Source organism: Gavialis gangeticus, unplaced genomic scaffold (genome assembly GCF_001723915.1).
Source record: "Gavialis gangeticus isolate Ggan-Ray unplaced genomic scaffold, GavGan_comp1, whole genome shotgun sequence".
In the NCBI taxonomy this organism is placed as follows: Eukaryota; Metazoa; Chordata; order Crocodylia; family Gavialidae; genus Gavialis; species Gavialis gangeticus.
The window spans coordinates 148,488,128-148,495,817 of record NW_017728992.1 but is presented as its reverse complement, the minus strand read 5'-3'; positions in this window follow the sequence as shown (position 1 = coordinate 148,495,817).

The following is a 7,690-nucleotide window of genomic DNA, read 5'->3' as shown; positions in this document are numbered from 1 at the left end:
TTTCATCCCCAAGTGTCTGTTTCCAGCATTGATTAGTTCAAACCGGGGCTTCGGTACCTTTAACAGTGATGTTTCAGGGAGTTCCTGGCTCTGTACTGATTCTTTCCTCTCCTTAGTCTGTGGTATATATGTGTTAATTGCTGCTCGTTAACTTGGTTATCCAGACTAGCTACTGTGTTACACAATGAACCATGATTCATTCAGGGACCCGCTCCATACAGAGATTCCTGCCCTTGCTAACATTGTTACATGGTACAACTTACTTTTAAACTTAAAGTACATTTGTAAAAGCATCTACAAGCTCTATTTTCACTATCGACTGAGACCTTTCTTGCACTTATTTGGTTTTCATGGTAATCACATTGTTTACGTTATTACATCAATTCATTAAAAACCATCCCTATTCTCTACCTCCTTTCTTGAAATTAGTTTAAAATTATTAAACCAATGTAAATGAATGTAGCCACAAACTTTTGTGAAGAAGAGGGCTCTATACTGATAGATGATGGCATAATGAGATGCAGTGGTTGGAAATAAGAGTAAGACAAATTTATGCTGAAAATAACTTGCATATTTTTTAAAGTGAGGGTAATCAACTACTGTAACAAATGTACTTAGGTGTAGATCAGATGTCTTTCTAAAAGATGTGCTTTAATTCAAACACAGGGCTAGATGCAGGAATACTGGGTGAAATAGTAGCTTCATTTTACATAGGAGGGCAGATTAGATGATCACAATGTTCACCATCTATGAAAGGTAAGAAACTACCATTTGTTACAAAGTTCCTGTTTAATACTTTCCTAGATGTTTCTATCAAGAAAGGTAAATTACAGAAATTACCCTAGGGTGAGTCTTTTGTTTATTCACAAAACTAACTGCCTGGGCTTTGATCTTGCAAATGATAAATCTGTACCAGAGAGAGAGAGACTGTTGTGAACTGAGAGAGTCAAATCCATCCCTGGGGTTTAGAATTCTGTAACATAACTGCAACAGCTCTACATTCCACTCAATTCTCTTGGACAAACAGGAAAGCAAAAGGTGGTTTAAAAAAAAAAAGAGAGAGATAGGAAACATCCATAGAGGTTGATTCATGTTTTTCATCAAAAACTCCAGACAAAAATTCTCCAGCCAGCACTAACTGGAGACCAAATTCAGCAATAACATAAATATTGGATTATTAATTTTAGTTTGGAAAGGAATGAGCCTGCCTCAGGCAGGGGGGTGGACCTGATGAACTCTGGAGGTCCCTTCCAGCCCTACTTCTTTATGACTTCATGCTTCCAAGTCACCTACTGCATTCAGATAGTTAGAATAGAGATGCAAGTAGTAAAATAGTATGTCTTTTACCTTTCTGGTATTGCAGTAAATGGGTGCAACTGCAATTAAAGTCTATGGGAGTTCTGGTCAGTAAAAACAAGCAAATACATTGGGGGAGGAGGGGAGAGGAGATGGGTAGCAGGGGCAACTGGCCCTATGCTGTCATTTGCTCAAGACCACCAAACACCCCTCTCCCTCCACAGGATGCACAGTTCCATGGCCAGACACTCATCCCCAAAAGCTGCCTTCCATGTGGAAGGGCTCCTTCAACATTTTACCCCATTTTACAAAAAACCTGTGTATGGCCCCTGTTACAGACCTCAGAAATTAACCTTGTCTGGTCCTATTGCTCATTAGGATTGACCCTTGTTATTTTAAGGTCTTAGGGAAAATGTTGCTGCCATATTCTTCCACACAGGGTGGAGTGGTAGAGTGGGCAAAGGTGAGATCTCAAGCCCTGGTCTAGACCTCTGCCCCAGTCAGTTCATTTGTCACGAGCTGTCAAAGGGTGTTAGATATGATATGAACTGCCGCACTACCATGTGTCACTGAATATAGTGTCTGTTGTGCCCTAACTAACTTAGCTCAGCAAGTGCTTAGACTCAACATGGACACTTGACCCCATACAATTAAATTAAAAGTTCCACACTGAATAGCTATCCAGATTGTCCATGGAATAGGACTGGACCTGTTTCATATACATTGTATTCTTTCTAAATAAATTACGGTATTACCTAGATCTCATCTATTCAGCCAGGAATGTAGTTGACTTGAAACTAATGAGACCATAATCTAAATTTCTTTTGTAAGAAACCAAAAATAAATTTAACAGCTATAGGTAGGAAATTCTCATCTGTTTATACAAAAATTTACACACAATCCCTGCATGCTCCAATGTATTGCACATTATGCTCATCATAAAATAATAGTCAAATAAAACAAAACAAGTTAAAATCTTTAAGCACAATCTTAATTAAAACATTATATTTTGATGACAGTTATATGATAAAAATGTGGCCAAAGTAAATCATTCTAATTTTTGTGATATGTTGGTGGTATAACTTGGATTCCATGTAGTACATATTCCAGTGATTTCTTCTAAAAAAGGTGCAAGGAGGTGATGTATTCCATAATCTATTATATAAAGAGGTGATTTAGCAGATTATCAAAGAAAGAGAGGATGTTAAAAGAAAGCTCAAAGCTTAAAAAATGGACAGAAAAGCAGGGAAGAATTGTAATTGCTGAAATAATCTTTAAATTTTGTCACAAAGAGAGGCATCTGGTAATATGATCACCCAGATTGCAAACATTATCAAGAGGACATAGAAGAAAAAGCACCTGCCAATTCTAATGCCTATCTACGAAAGTCATTTAATGTTAAAATTAAAAGAACAAGAATAATATTCTGAACAAAGAGTTTATTGGCACCCTAGTCATTTAGGCTTCTTGGACACGCCATGAGAGTTTAATTTGGTTTAGTTCTCCCTAAATTGAAAAGATGGGTTTTTAAAAACACTGCTTCAATTTAGGGAGAATTAAACTGAACTAAACCCCAATGGCGTGTCCACAAGGGTGTGGGCCCAATCCTTACCTGCCTCTTTGCTGGTGGGGTAGGTGTGGGGGCAAGCTGCCAGTGGGCCAAGCAGTGCCTGAGCTGTGGGGGGGTGCCCCAGGAGGCACCTGCCTGCTGGCACCCAGCTCAGGCAGTCCCAGGGGGAGCTGCAGCTGTGGAGGGAAGGATTGGCACTCCTGCAGCTGTGAAGGGAAGCACTGTGCCCCTGCACACAGGTAGGCAGGCAGGCTCTGGGGAGAAGGAAAAAAAAAAAAAAAGAGAGAGATCAGGCTTGCCACTTTTTTTTTTTTATTTCTTCAGTGGAGCCTGCCTGCACAGGCTGCTGCCGGGTCCCACAGCCGCTGAGCTGCACGGGGCCCACCAAGCCCCAAGCATTTTGGCTTCCAGTGCCCTGTACACTGTTGCACTTGGTTAGGTAGCAAACTAAGACAAATGTACAAACAGCAACACCATTAAAGCGGTGCAAAAGGGCACTTAAGCCACATTAAAGGCCAATTTTGTGGTGTGTACAAAGGCCTATACTCCCTTGTGTGTAAATTTTCATATAAACACATGAGATTTCCCTATCTATAGCTGTTAAATTAGGGATAGTAAGCCATGTACTTAATGGTCTGGATAATATTAGATTTCAGGCCAGAGAAACACCTCCATTTTCCATGAAAGATATGAATGGGGCCAAAACCAAACATCTCTCTTACTCAGTTATAGGAGGCATTCAAAATAGGACTTGGATCCCTAAGTCCAAAATTTAAATACTCTAAATCCACTCACAGCTTCCACCTAATTCTGGAGGCAAATAACATTCATAGACACCTAAGCCAGTTTTCAATACTCAAGTTCCTCTGGTACCTGAATCTCTAGTTCTGAGCATGTGCACAACCACCTAGCCATGGATACCCAAACAGTCAGAAAATCAGTTCACATTTGAGGCTGTCACTTCTAACATTGTTCAGACTATTTTACCACAGACACTTGATCTAGTTGGTTCTCTCAAAACATACCAAATGGATGGAGCTTTTCCTAAAATACAGCTACTACAAGAGGCATCTACCAAATGGGGCACCACCCAAAATGTAGTGATAGTTACCTTCCTTCAAAACACAGCTGGAAAAGAAAGTCATACTACTGGCGGTAAGTGCAGATTTGCCCCTATCCTAAGTAGGACAGACAGGAGGAGCGCAGTGCTCAGGAGTTGCTGAGGAGAAAAATAGACATCACAGCTTTAAGAAGCCCTTAACTGAAATAATGGCCAGCCACTAAACTTCTTATAAAACTGTGGGGTCAGAATGAAATTGCTTTCCTGGATGAGGAAAAAGTATACAAGAAGGAGGCTCAGACAAATACTGCTTGGCATGTACCAACCACCACAGCAACAATTACAAACCATGCTGTTGTCACAAACAAGTATCATAGGACAAAGAGCAGATTATTTCACAGAGGTAATAGGTAGGGCTGTGTAAAACTTTGGACCCTGATTCGATTTGTCAGACATTTGGCCCACTTCAGTGGCCGAATCTCTGAATCCGAACTGAATGAGGGGACCCTTTAATCTCTCTGAATCGAATCGGAACCCTCCAAATCGATTCAGAGAGTTTTGGAAAGATTCAACAATTCAGATATAGACACAGGTTTAAATGTTTTTTCTACATACCTCAAGGTACCAGGTGGCTCGTGAATGCTGCGATAAAGGGGCAGATGGAGAGTCACACAAAAGCACGGGGGATGCTCCAGTGTGCTTGGCAGCAGACCCAGAAGTGGACCAGAAGCACTTCCAGTCCACTTCTGGGTCCACTGGGGAGCATGCTAGGAGGGGCCCCCTGCATTCCCTGGCTCAGCAACTGGTGCCTTCTGGGTCTGAGGGGGACACCCGGGGTCCCCCCATGGCCAATCACTGAGATGGGGGCACCGGGATCCCCCAGCATGCTCAATGGTGGACCCAGAAGTGAATCAGAAGTACTTCTGATCCAGTTCTGGGTTCGCCGCCAAGCATGCAGGGGGTCCCCCTGCACTCCTGTCAATTGCTCTATCCACCCCATCATCACAGCATTTGCAAGCTAAGCCTTCGTACCTTGAGATGTGTAGAGAAAACATTTAAAGCTGTGTCTATGGGCGAATCAGTGACTCTTGAATCAGCATCAAATCTTCAGATTCAAATTCGGCCAAATCAAACTGGGGACAGTGATCCAAATCAGCTAACTGAATCACTGTCCCCAATTTGGGCCAAATCCAAATCTGAATCAATACAGCCTGTTTCACATACCCCTGGTAATAGGCATCTCAGCATGTTAAACAATAGCATAGGAAATCAGTGATGTATTTAGTAGATGTGTTGGTCTGAGACAAAAAGAAATACAAAACTCTTGAACTCTTGGTTCAGAGATAATACCTTTTATAAGACCAAATAAGAAATCAGAAAAAAAATATCTTTTTCTGCAAGCTTTTAGGCACACACACCCTTCCTCAAGCTCAGGGGAAATTAAAGATGGTAAAATGTCCCCATAAGTAGAAAATAAACTTCATTTTGTACAAAGGAAGCTGAAGGTAGAAGTCTGTTCCTCTAGATCCACGAGAGTGTCTTTGTGAGTTACTCTTTGGTGTGCAGATAAAAGTCAGGATTCCTTCCCTGGTAGTGTCAGATGACAGAAAGGCAGATGGAAGGGTGCATAGGCAAGAAGCAGGGAGTCTGTGGGTGGTAGAGCAGGTGGGATAGAGGGAGGAGTGCTCCAGAAGGTGGTCTGCCAGAGCTTCCCAAACCTGGTGCCCTGGCCCCCATGGGGACCTTGCCAGGGGGATCCACTGACAGGCTGCCACTGACAGGCTGCCTCCATGCACCATGCCTCCTCTGCCCAGGCCTCATGGAACAACTATCCCTGGGCCTTGCAGATATTGTGCAGCACACAACCTGGAATGATGATCCAGTGGAGGTTCTCCACAACTTTGAGGCAGGCAATGAGGAAATGCAAGCAGCCTTTGAGGCAGCTGAAAGTGCATCCAACCAGGGTGCAGGTCCAGCCCCAGCAATGATTAAAGTGGGCCTGACAGGGGTCCAGGTGGCTAGTGTAGGACCTCATCAGCCAGGGCAGGAGCAAGTATTCAGTCTCCAATGAGCAGAGGTGGGATGACAATGGCACCCAGCTGCAGGTCTGCCACCCCAGTGTGAAGCACCCCCTCACCACTAGCATGGCTAGACTGGAATTTCAAAAGACACAGGCACTGTGTGCACTGCCTGTCCAGCCGGTGCTCACATGGATGAATGTGCCCCAGTGGTCCATGATGGCCTGCAGGACCGCAGAGTAGAATGCCCTGCAGCTATAATAGGTCTCCGTGAGGCAGGCAGGTGACCGGTATGTGGGTCCTGTCCAGATCCCGGATTCACTGGGGGATCTCTAATGCAAAGAACTCTGCTGCCACTGCCTGGGGATCATGGACATGGAGGATGTTCTCTGTCAACAGATCCTGGAGGGCAGTGTAGGCCTGGTGGAGGAAGTCCCTGAAGGTGGTCCGGGTCAACCAAAAGGCATCCAGCCACTGTTCATCATCCCAGGGCTGCTGTACAAGGTGCTGCCACCAGGGCTGGCTGGCATGGCAGGCCCACAGGTGGTAGGACTGGAGGCCCTGGCAGTGGCCTCAGGGAGCCCCTCACAAGTGTCCCTGATGACAGCAGCTGCATGGTGGCAGCGAGGGCCCTGGGAGGGGCCTCTGCAAGCAGTCAGGCTGTTGCTGCTGTGTGTAGGGGAGCTGGATGAGGCGAGAAGGCTGTGGGTCAGGCGACAGTCAGTGCAGTGGGCCAGCAAGGTGACTAAAGTGACAAGCAGGATCCTGGGACCTTGTTTGTTCCTGCCAGGGGCTGAGGCAGCCATAACACAGGGAGGCACAGTTGGTGCTAATATAGCTGCCGTATGCTGCCTCTGTGCTTGCCATGCTGCTCCTCTGAGCACAGGAACGGGCTGCCCAGAGAGCACAGAGCAGGGCTGGGTTTTAAAGATGGCTGCCAGGTGCTGCCAGCTGGGGCAACAGCCTGAAGCTGCCCCTGGTGACCCCACGGGTGCATAGCAGGGCGGGAAGGACCTGGCAGAATATTTGCTGCCAGGTCTCTGCACATGTAGACACCAACCAAAATCACTTACTTGTGTAAAAGCATGTATAGATACATCTAGTTTATTTTTCTCCAATAGATAAAAAGCTATTTTATATCCACTATTTTTCTTCTTAAAGGTACCAATATGCTCTAACTTTGTATTCCACTCCAATATTAAATTGTTCTCCAATATGGAATGTTAGGGGGAAAGATTACCTTGTCAAGAAGCATAGTTTTAATAGTCAGGCTATTTCTCAGGCTACTGGCTCCAAATTTGAAATAATAAAAAAAACATAAAGGCTTTTTTCTTTTTCTTCCTGTTCTTCCCAAATGTTAATGATAAGTGCCATAACTGACAGGAACACTTCATGAAAGCCTTCCTAGTGACTACCTCAGTGTGAAAAATTTGAGACAATTGTAAAATTATCTATAGAGGAAAGGAAAGAAGAAAAACAAAGTACAGAATGAAAATCAGAAAATGTAAACAAACAAATAATAAAACAAGGATCAACCTAATCTTTTCACACCAAAAGAATCATTAGAAATACTCCAAGATAAGTCAATCACAATTGGAGACATGGCAAAACTATCATGGTGCAACTATCATGAAGCGTCCCACAGGAGCACAGGGAGCTCCTCTTCACACTCAGCAGCAGACTTGGAAGTGGACCAGAAGCACTTCCAGTCGACTTCTGGGTCAATGGGAGAGTGTGCTGCCCCCC